General features: G+C 41.1%; 1 pseudogene; it reads right to left on the minus strand.

The window, feature by feature from the left end:
- Window positions 1–6709: 6709 nt before the first annotated feature.
- Window positions 6710–8173, minus strand: LOC147354513 (uncharacterized; annotated as a pseudogene).
- Window positions 8174–10101: the final 1928 nt, after the last annotated feature.

A 10101-nucleotide genomic window follows, 5' to 3' on the forward strand; every position in this document is an offset into this window, starting at 1 on the left:
GCTGTATGGGATTTAGTTCCCTGATCAGGGATCAAACCTAGGCACCTCCCCCAAGTCCTGACCCCCCCACCCCCCACCGCCGCCCTCGCCGAAGCTAGCATTGAGAGCCAGGTGTCTCAGTCACTGGACCACCAAGGAAATCACAGTGTAATTTTTGTGACAGTGATTGTTATTTTAGAATCCAAGCGATATGAAACCTAAAGTTTAGTGTAACTAATGACTGGAATTGCAGAGATATATGGGAAATCATGGAGTACCTTACAGAAACCATACATTTTGGGAGTTACTATATGTGTGCCAACAGTACCTCCATGAGTAATACATCTATAGAAATGATATTTATTAGAAACAGTGTATACAGTTGACAATTGTGTGCTTAGTCCATCAGTCGTGTGTGACTCTTTGCAATGCCATGGACTGTAGGCAGCCAGGCTCATTTATCCATGGAAGTCTTCAGGCAAGAATAGTGGAGTGGGTAGCCATATCCTTCTCCAGGGGATCTTTCTGATCAAGGTATCGATCCCTGGTTTCCTGCATTGTAGGCAGGTTCTCTACCATCTGAACTACCAGGAAGCAATAGAAATAACTTATCTAACTCTAGAATTTATAAAGTGCTTAACAGAGACATTGTTTCCTATTGAAAACTTCCATAGTTGGCTGATTTGGGTCAGACCATTTTCCAAAAGTAACTTCAGAAATGGGTTTCAGATGGTGGCTATCAGGCATAAAAGCATAGTGTGTCCTATTCTCTGCTTTGAAAATATTCTCAAAATTTATAGTTGTATAACTTCATTTTACAAAATAAAAATTTATAAAAATAAAAATCACTTTCTTAAAATGTCCTTTTCTTTAAATGTGATATATTAATGTTTCAGATATCTTGACTTCTGCTCAATACTTTTAATGTCACATTAATTAACAGATCAGTTTATGATTTGAAATTCAGTTCAGGAGCTCAGTCATGTCTGACTCTTTGTGACCCCATGAATCACAGCACGCCAGGCCTCCCTGTCCACCACCAACTCCCCGAGTTCACTTAAACTCATGTCCATCGAGTCGGGGATGCCATGGAGCCATCTCATCGTCTGTTGTCCCCTTGTCCTCCTGCCCACAATCCCTCCCAGCGTCAGAGTCTTTTCCAGTGTGTCAGCTCTTGGCATCAGGTGGCCAAAGTATTGGAATTTCAGGTTCAAAATCCTGCACTCAATGTGCCAGCACATTTGGAAAATTCAGCCCTGGCTTCAGGACTGGAAAATATCAGTTTTGATAGAAATCTCAAAGAAAGGCAATGCCAAAGAATGGTCAAACTGAGCCACAGTTGTTGCACTCATCTCACATGCTAGTAAAGTAGTGCCCGGAATTCTCCAAGCCAGGCTTCAAGAGTATGTGAACCAAGAACTTCCAGATGTTCAAGCTGAATTTAGAAAAGGCAAAGGAAACAAAGATCACATTGCCAAGATCCCTTGGATCATAGAAAAAGAGAGTTCCAGAAAAACCTCTACTTCTGCTTTATTGACTATGTTAAAGCATTTGTGTGGATCACGAGAAACTGTGGAAAATTCTTAAAGAGATGGGAAAGCCAGAACACCTTAGCAGTCTCCTGAAAAATCAGTATGCAGGTCAAGAAGCAACAGTTAGAGCTGGACATGGAACAGACTGGTTCCACATTTCGAAAGGAGTACATCAAGGCTATATGTTCTCACATTGCTTATTTAACTTAAATGCAGAGTATTTAGTATTTAAGCTAAATGCGTGGCTGGATGAGGCAAAAACTGGATCCAAGATTGCTGGGAGAAATATCAATAACCTTAGATATGCAGATGACACCATTCTTAGGGCAGAAAGTGAAGAGGAACTAAAGAATCTCTTGATGAAAGTGAAACAGGAGCGTGAAAAAGCTAGCTTCAAATTCAACGTTTAGTTTTGAAGATCATGAAACCCAGTCTCATCACTTCATGGGATGGACTTCAATAGATGGAGAAACAATGCAAAGAGTGACAGACTTTATTTTCTCAGGCTCCAAAATCACTAGAGACATTGGCTACAGTCATGAAATTAAAAGGTGCTTGTTTCTTGGAAGAAAAGCCATAACAAATCTAGAGAGCATATTAAAAATCAAATACAGACTCTATTAACAAGGGTCTGTATAGTCAGAGCTATGGTGTTTCCAGTAGTCATGTATGGATGTGAGAGTTAGACCATAAAGAAAACTGAGCACTGGAGAATTGATGCTTTTCAACTGTGGTGTTGGAGAAGACTCTCAAGAATCCCTTGGACAGCAAGGAGATCATAACAGTCAATCCTAAAGGAAATCAGTCCCAAATATTCATTAGAAAGACTGATACTGAACCTGAAGCTCCAATAGTTTTGGCCACCTGATGCAAAGAACTGACTTATTGGAAAAAGCCCTGATGGTGAGAAAGATTGAAGAGGGGAGGCGAAGGGGACGACAGAGGATGAAAATGGTTGGTTGGCATCACTGACTCAATGGACTCGAGTTTGAGCAAACACTGGGAATTGGTGATGGACAGGGAAGCCTGGCGTGCTGCAATCCATGGGGTTGCAGAGAGTTGGTCACAACTGAACTGAACTAAGTTCTAATTGTCACCTTTTTAATAAAAAGACTTTACATTTTTACAAATCTGTAACCTGTATTAGGCTCATTGCTACTTATGGTTCCATGAAAATACTCATCCTGGCATGAATTTTGATGTATATAAACGTGTGTTATAGACATGACTTTTATTTATTTTTATAATTTCATCTTATGTATGTTTTACTATCAGGGTCCAGCCCCGGTTGCATCCAGGGCTTCCCTCGGGAGGACGGCATCGGCGACTGAGAGAAATAAAGAGATAAGGAAAGAATTTTGCAGTTAAGAAAATAGAGGAGAAAAAAGAGGCTGATATTCCTTGGTTTACCCAGAAAGCCAATAAAGCCCCAGCACAAGACTTGCTCTGTTCATGTAGGCCACAGGCGCCCTCTCAAACAGCTGAATGTGCCCCACCTCAGGCACCTTCTCCAGTGGGTCTTAGAAGCCCAGGCAGGAAAGTGAACGCAGAGGGCCCCTGCGCTGCAGGGAATCAGCCTGAAAAAGGAGAAGGAAAGAGAAAGAATGACATGGGGAGACAAAGCTTCGGTGGGCAAAGCCCACACTTTATTTTTCAAGGTAGTTTTTATAGCTTAAGTTGTGCATAGAGGACAATGGGGGTGGGGTAGAGTCATGCAAGGTCAGCAGTGCTTGACCCTTATCGAAGCCAGGCTTTCTTTCTGCAAACTTATCATGTGCAAAAGCTTTAGGTGATTTACGTCATCTTCTGGCCAGGAGGCTTGTTAACATTTTATGACCCTTTCTTCCGAAAACTTATTTTTCTCTAAAGGTGATTATTTTAAAGTCAGGCACCACCCTCTGAAAGCATTAGATAAAGTTGCATGCCTATAGGGCAAAAGTGTGGTGGGTTATAACAAGAAAAGAATTAACCCAAGGGTCCAAAGTTACAAACATTAAAGCTACTAGTTACATTTCTATATACCAACTATATTAATCAATACACTCCCAGGGACACAATAGGTAAGGGATATGGAAACTTGCCTTTTCATACTGTTCTGGGATGGAGCCAAAGCAAAAAGAATACCTAGCTGTGGATGTGACTGGTGATAGAAGCAAGGTCCGATGCTGTAAAGAGCAATATTGCATAGGAACCTGGAAAGTCAGGTCCATGAATCAAGGCAAATTGGAAGTGGTCAAACAAGAGATGGCAAGAGTGAATGTCGACATTCTAGGAGTCAGCGAACTGAAATGGACTGGAATGGGTGAATTTAACTCAGATGACCATTATATCTACTACTGCGGGCAGGAATCCCTCAGAAGAAATGGAGTGGCCATCATGGTCAACAAGAGTCTGAAATGCAGTACTTGGATGCAAACTCAAAAACGACAGAATGATCTCTGTTTGTTTCCAAGGCAAACCATTCAATATCAGAGTAATCCAAGTCTATGCCCCAACCAGTAACACTAAAGAAGCTGAAGTTGAACGGTTCTATGAAGACCTACAAGACCTTTTAGAACTAACACCCAAAAAAGATGTCCTTTTCATTATAGGGGACTGGAATGCAAAAGTAGGAAGTCAAGAACCACCTGGAGTAACAGGCAAATTTGGCCTTGGAATACGGAATGAAGCAGGGCAAAGACTAATAGAGTTTTGCCAAGAAAATGCACTGGTCATAACAAACACCTCCTTCCAACAACACAAGAGAAGACTCTACACATGGACATCACCAGATGGTCAACACCGAAATCACATTGATTATATTCTTTGCAGCCAAAGATGGAGAAGCTCTATACAGTCAGCAAAAACAGGACCAGGAGCTGACTGTGGCTCAGACCAAGAACTCCTTATTGCCAAATTCAGACTTAAATTGAAGAAAGTAGGGAAAACCACTAGATCATTCAGGTATGACCTAAATCAAATCCCTTATGATTATACAGTGGAAGTGACAAATAGATTTAAGGGCCTAGATCTGATAGATAGAGTGCCTGATGAACTGTGGAAAGAGATTCGTGACATTGTACAGGAGACAGGGATCAAGACCATTCCCACAGAAAAGAAATGCAAAAAAGCAATATGGCTATCTGGGGGAGGCCTTGGAAATAGCTGTGAAAAGAAGAGAAGTGAAAAGCAAAGGAGAAAAGGAAAGATATAAGCATCTGAATGCAGAGTTCCAAAGAATAGCAAGAAGAGATAAGAAAGCCTTCTTCAGCGATCAATGCAATAAAATAAAGGAAAACAACAGAATGGGATAGACTAGGGATCTCTTCAAAAAAAATGAGAGATACCAAAGGAACATTTCATGCAAAGATGGGCTCGATAAAGGACAGAAATGGTATGGACCTAACAGAAGCAGAAGATATTAAGAAGAGGTGGCAAAAATAGAAGAACTGTACAAAAAAGATGTTCATGACCCAGATAATCACAATGGTGTGATCACTGACCTAGAGCCAGACATCCTGGAATGTGAAGTCAAGTGGGCCTTAGAAAGCATCACTACGAACAAAGCTACTGGAGGTGATGGAATTCCAGTTGAGCTATTCCAAATCCTGAAAGATGATGCTGTGAAAGTGCTGCACTCAATATGCCAGCACATTTGGAAAACTCAGCAGTGGCAACAGGACTGGAAAAGGTCAGTTTTCATTCCAATCCCAAAGAAAGGCAATGCCAAAAAATGCTCAAACTACCGCACAATTGCACTCATCTCACACGCTAGTAAAGTAATGCTCAAAATTCTCCAAGTCAGGCTTCAACAATATGTGAACCGTGAACTTCCTGACGTTCAAGCTGGTTTTAGAAAAGGCAGAGGAACCAGAGATCAAATTGCCAACATCCACTGGATCATGGAAAAAGCAAGAGAGTTCCAGAAAAACATCTATTTCTGCTTTATTGACTATGCCAAAGCCTTTGAGTGTGTGGATCACAATAAACTGTGGAAAATTCTTGAAGAGATGGGAATACCAGACCACCTGATCTGCCTCTTGAGAAATCTGTATGCAGGTCAGGAAGCAACAGTTAGAACTGGACATGGAACAACAGACTGGTTCCAAATAGGAAAAGAAGTTCGTCAAGGCTGTATATTGTCACCCTGTTCATTTATCTTATATGCAGAGTACATCATGAGAAACGCTGGACTGGATGAAACACAAGCTGGAATGAAGATTGCTGGGAGAAATATCAATAACCTCAGATATGCAGATGACACCACCCTCATGGCAGAAAGTGAAAAGGAACTAAAAACCCTCTTGATGAAGGTGAAAGCGGAGAGTGAAAAAGTTGGCTTAAAGCTCAACATTCAGAAAACGAAGATCATGGCATCCAGTCTCATCACTTGATGGGAAATAGATGGGGAAACAGTGGAAACAGTGTCAGACTTTATTTTTCTGGGCTCCAACATCACCACAGATGGTGACTGCAGCCATGAAATTAGAAGAGGCTTACTCCTTGGAAGTAAAGTTATGACCAACCTAGATAGCATATTCAAAAGCAGAGACATTACTTTGCCAACAAAGGTCCCTCTATTCAAGGCTCCTGATGCTGGAAGGGACTGGGGGCAGGAGGAGAAGGGGATGACAGAGGATGAGATGGCTAGATGGCATCACCGATTCGATGGACATGAGTTTGGATAAACTCCGGGTGTTGGTGATGGACAGGGAAGCCTTGCCTGCTGCGGTTCATGGGGTCACAAAGCGTTGGACATGACTGAGTGACTGAACTGAACCGAACTGATCCTTCATCTTCTAATGGAAAATAGATAGAAATGGTTGCAACACAACATAAAAAGGCTAATCTTTGAAGCATTAACCATCAAAAACTTTTTTTCATTCACACTAGAAACAAAGCATAGTATGGATTATTTGAGCATTGAATTACATTCATTTTGCTTTTCAACTAATCTTAAATCAAGTCATTGTAAACAAAGATACATTGATTAAAAGTGTAGCCTTCTAACTGTCAACCTTTATCTCACGATCCTGGCTAATATATCCATTTTCTGTTTTTTAACTATGGATTGCTCTCTACAGTAATTCTCCATCTAGAGAAAATTTAGAAAAGAGGATTGATGAAATACTTTCTAGTATGCAATCTCTGTAATTTATTTCAAGTTGATTTTTGATTAAATAGTTTTCTACATATTTGTTACAACATTTCCATAGGTTTCTTGTATAGACTCTTGTTTTCTGATGTATGTTTAGGGCAAACATCTTCCATCACTTATTCCATCACTCGCCAGCATGTGTTCAGAGATGTGTAGTGAGATGACAACTATGACTCAAGGCTTTGCCACACATTCTGTACATTTATAAGGTTTCTCTCCAGTATGAACTTGCAAATCTGTAGTAAGAACTGAATTCCGATTAAAGGCTTTGCCACATTCGGTGCATTTATACCGTCTCTCCCCAGTGGATTTGCTGATGTTTAGTAAGACAAGAACTGTTAATAAAGGCCTTGCCACACTCCGTACATTTATAACGTCTGTCCCCCATACGAATTCGGTGATGTTGAGTAAGATTTGAACTTGTAATAAAGGTTTTGCCACATTCTTTACATTTGTATCATTTCTCCCCAGTATGGATTTGATGATGTGCAGTTAAACTTGAACTTTGAATAAAAGTTTGACCACATTCTGTACAATGATAAGGTCTCTCACCAGTATGAATTTGCTGATGTCGAGTAAGATGTGAGCAATGGATAAAGGCTTTGTCACATTCTTTGCATTTATAAGGTTTCTGTCCAGTATGTGTTCACTGATGTTGAGTAAGAGTTGAGTTCTGATTACAGGCTTTGCCTCATTCTGTACATTTATAAGGTTTCTCTGCAGTAAGCATTTGCTGATTTTCAGAAAGTGTTGAGGTGTGATTAAAGGCGTTGCCACATTCTGTACATTTATAAAGTTTCTCTCCAGTATGAATTCGCTGATGTTGAATAAGATGTGAGCAACGGATAAATGCTTTGCTACATTCTGTACACTTGAAAGGTTTCCTTCCTGTATGACAGAGGAAGGTAAGTGAGCTACGCCGCGGCCAACAAGAGGCGTCCTAAGGTCGAGGGTAGGAAGAGGCCAAAAGCACAGGTACGTAGGGGCGGGGCCGGTGGGGGCGGAGCCTTGCCTCCCCTCACCCCCACTCCTGTCAATTTTGGGTCTGTTGGTCCTTCTGTCCAGCTGTGCTTCAGTTTCTCTGCCTTTTGATGCCTTTAAATCTCTTCGATTCCTTCTGGAGCAGAGCTGCTTCCTGCTTGTTCTAACTAGTGTTTCAAACAATTAAGGCAAAAGAGAAAAATTTTGAGAGGTGTCTCTATGGGAATCTGAGGTGTTTTCAGCAAGTTGAAAAACGGGGAAAATTCAAAAGCCCTTTGTGTGAGTGTGTGAAGATGGGTGTCTCCTCAGTGACCAAAAGTAGAACGTAATCACTTCAGCAGCAGCCGCAACAACAATTAACAGAAGCAATCTGTGTATCAACAGATTCTGGCAGGAGTAACGGTATGTAATTTCTGTAGTTATGTTATAAACAACAATGTGGGTTCCGGTCTCCCTCTTTCTTTCTGGACTCACTTCCTAAGAGAAAAGCCAACTGCCCTGTTGTAAGCAGGTCTCTGGTTACAGTTTCCTCCCAACGGTTCATCTGAGTGATTCAGTTCAGTTCAGTCGCTCAGTCGTGTCCGACTCTTTGGGACCCCATTGAGTCAGTGATGCCACCCAACCATCTCATCCTTTATTGTCCCCTTCTGCTCCTGTCTTCAAGCTTTTCCAGTATCAGGGTCTTTTCTAATGTCACTTATTCGCATCAGGTGGCCAAAGTATTAGAGTTTCACCTTCAGCAACAGTCCTTTCAATGAATATTCAGGACTGATTTCCTTTACGATGGACTGGTTGGATCTCCTTGCTCTCCAAGGGACTCAGAGTCTTCACTACCGCAGTTAAAAAGCATCAGTTCTTCAGTGCTCAGCTTTCTTTATAGCCCAACTCTCCCATCTATACATGACTCCTGGAAAAACCATACCCTTGACTACATGGACGTTTGTTGGCAAAATAATATCTGTGCTTTTTAATATGCTGTCTAGGTTGGTCATAACTTTTCTTCCAAGGAATAAACATCTTAAAATTAAATGGCTGCAGTCACCATCTGCAGTGATTTTGCAACCCGAAAAAATAAAGTCTGTCGCTGTTTCCATTGTTTCCTGTCTATTTCCCATGAAGTGTTGAGACCAGATGCCATGATCTTAGTTTTCTGAATGTTGAGTTTTAAGCGAACTTTTTCACTCTCCTCTTTCAGTTTCATCAAAAGCCTCTTTAACTCTTCTTTGCTCTCTGCCCTAAGGGTTGTGCCATCTGCATTTCTGAGATTATTGGTATTTCTACCAGCAATCTTGATTCCAGCTTGTGCTTCATGCAGTCCAGCATTTCTCATGATGTACTCTACATATGAATTAAATAAACAGGGTGACCCATGCTTAGGGTGGGGCCAAGAGCAATGCCAATAATAGGATCACACAAGAGCTTGCTAGAGCATGAAAGGTGACACACAGAGCACACCCCATGGAGAATATTTTGCGAGGAGAAATATTCAGTGGCTTCTCTCCCAGTGGGTGTGCCCCAATCCCACCAGCCTCTCACCACAGATCAGAAACAGCTCAGAAACAGATCTGGGGCTCTATTCCACCAACCAGGGAGCAGAGCAGGTATCACCACAAAGAGGGCAGTGAAAACCACAGAGCAATTGGGAAGATCCCCTCAATATCCAGGGCAAGCTCTGGTCATCGTAATCCAATCAAAGCCCAGATCAAGGGGATAAGGGCACAAACCTCTGGACCAACCTCACCCACCAAGTTGCAGACACCAGAGGAAGACTATCTAGGTTACTGTAGCCGTCAAAACAGAGATCACAGGCAGAAAACTGGACAAAATGAGAAGGCAAGAAATAGGATATAGAGAGCAAAGCAACATCAAACCCTACAAAAACCACTAAATGAAGAGAAGATAGGCAATCTAAAAATTACTTCTTGCTTTTAGTCGTCTTAAGTGGAGACACCAGACGTTTTCACAAATCCTAGTCTCCTGATAATTCTTTAATCCACTTCTTTTCAAACATGTTTCTGAGAATGTTCTATTAGATGTTTCAATCTAAAAATCATAAATGGTAGTGACAGAAAATGAATCAGAAACTGAGGACACATAAGACAGTGTCCAAGGAAGTGGATTACAATTAAGATAAACTAAATAAAGTGCTAGTTCTTAAGAAATTAAATAAGAAGAGAGCCTTTTAAAAATATGGTTGAAACTCATAGCTCTGTGGAGACCAAAGTGGTATGGAAATCAATAGAATGGGAAAGACTGGAGATCTCTTCAAGGAAATTGATATACCAAGGGAACTTTTCATACAAAGATGGGCACAATAAAGGACAGAAATGGTATGGACCTAACAGAAGTGGAAACTATTAAGAAAAAGGGACAAGAATACAAGGAGAGATATACAAAAAAGATCATAATGACCAATATAACCAGGATCATGTGATAACTCAGCTAGAGACAGACATCCTGGAGTCTGAAGTC

The sequence above is a fragment of the Bos grunniens genome, chromosome 18 (assembly GCF_055505025.1).
Source record: "Bos grunniens cultivar Pamir isolate PY7600 chromosome 18, Bosgru_T2T1.0, whole genome shotgun sequence".
NCBI classification, from domain to species: domain Eukaryota; kingdom Metazoa; phylum Chordata; class Mammalia; order Artiodactyla; family Bovidae; genus Bos; species Bos grunniens.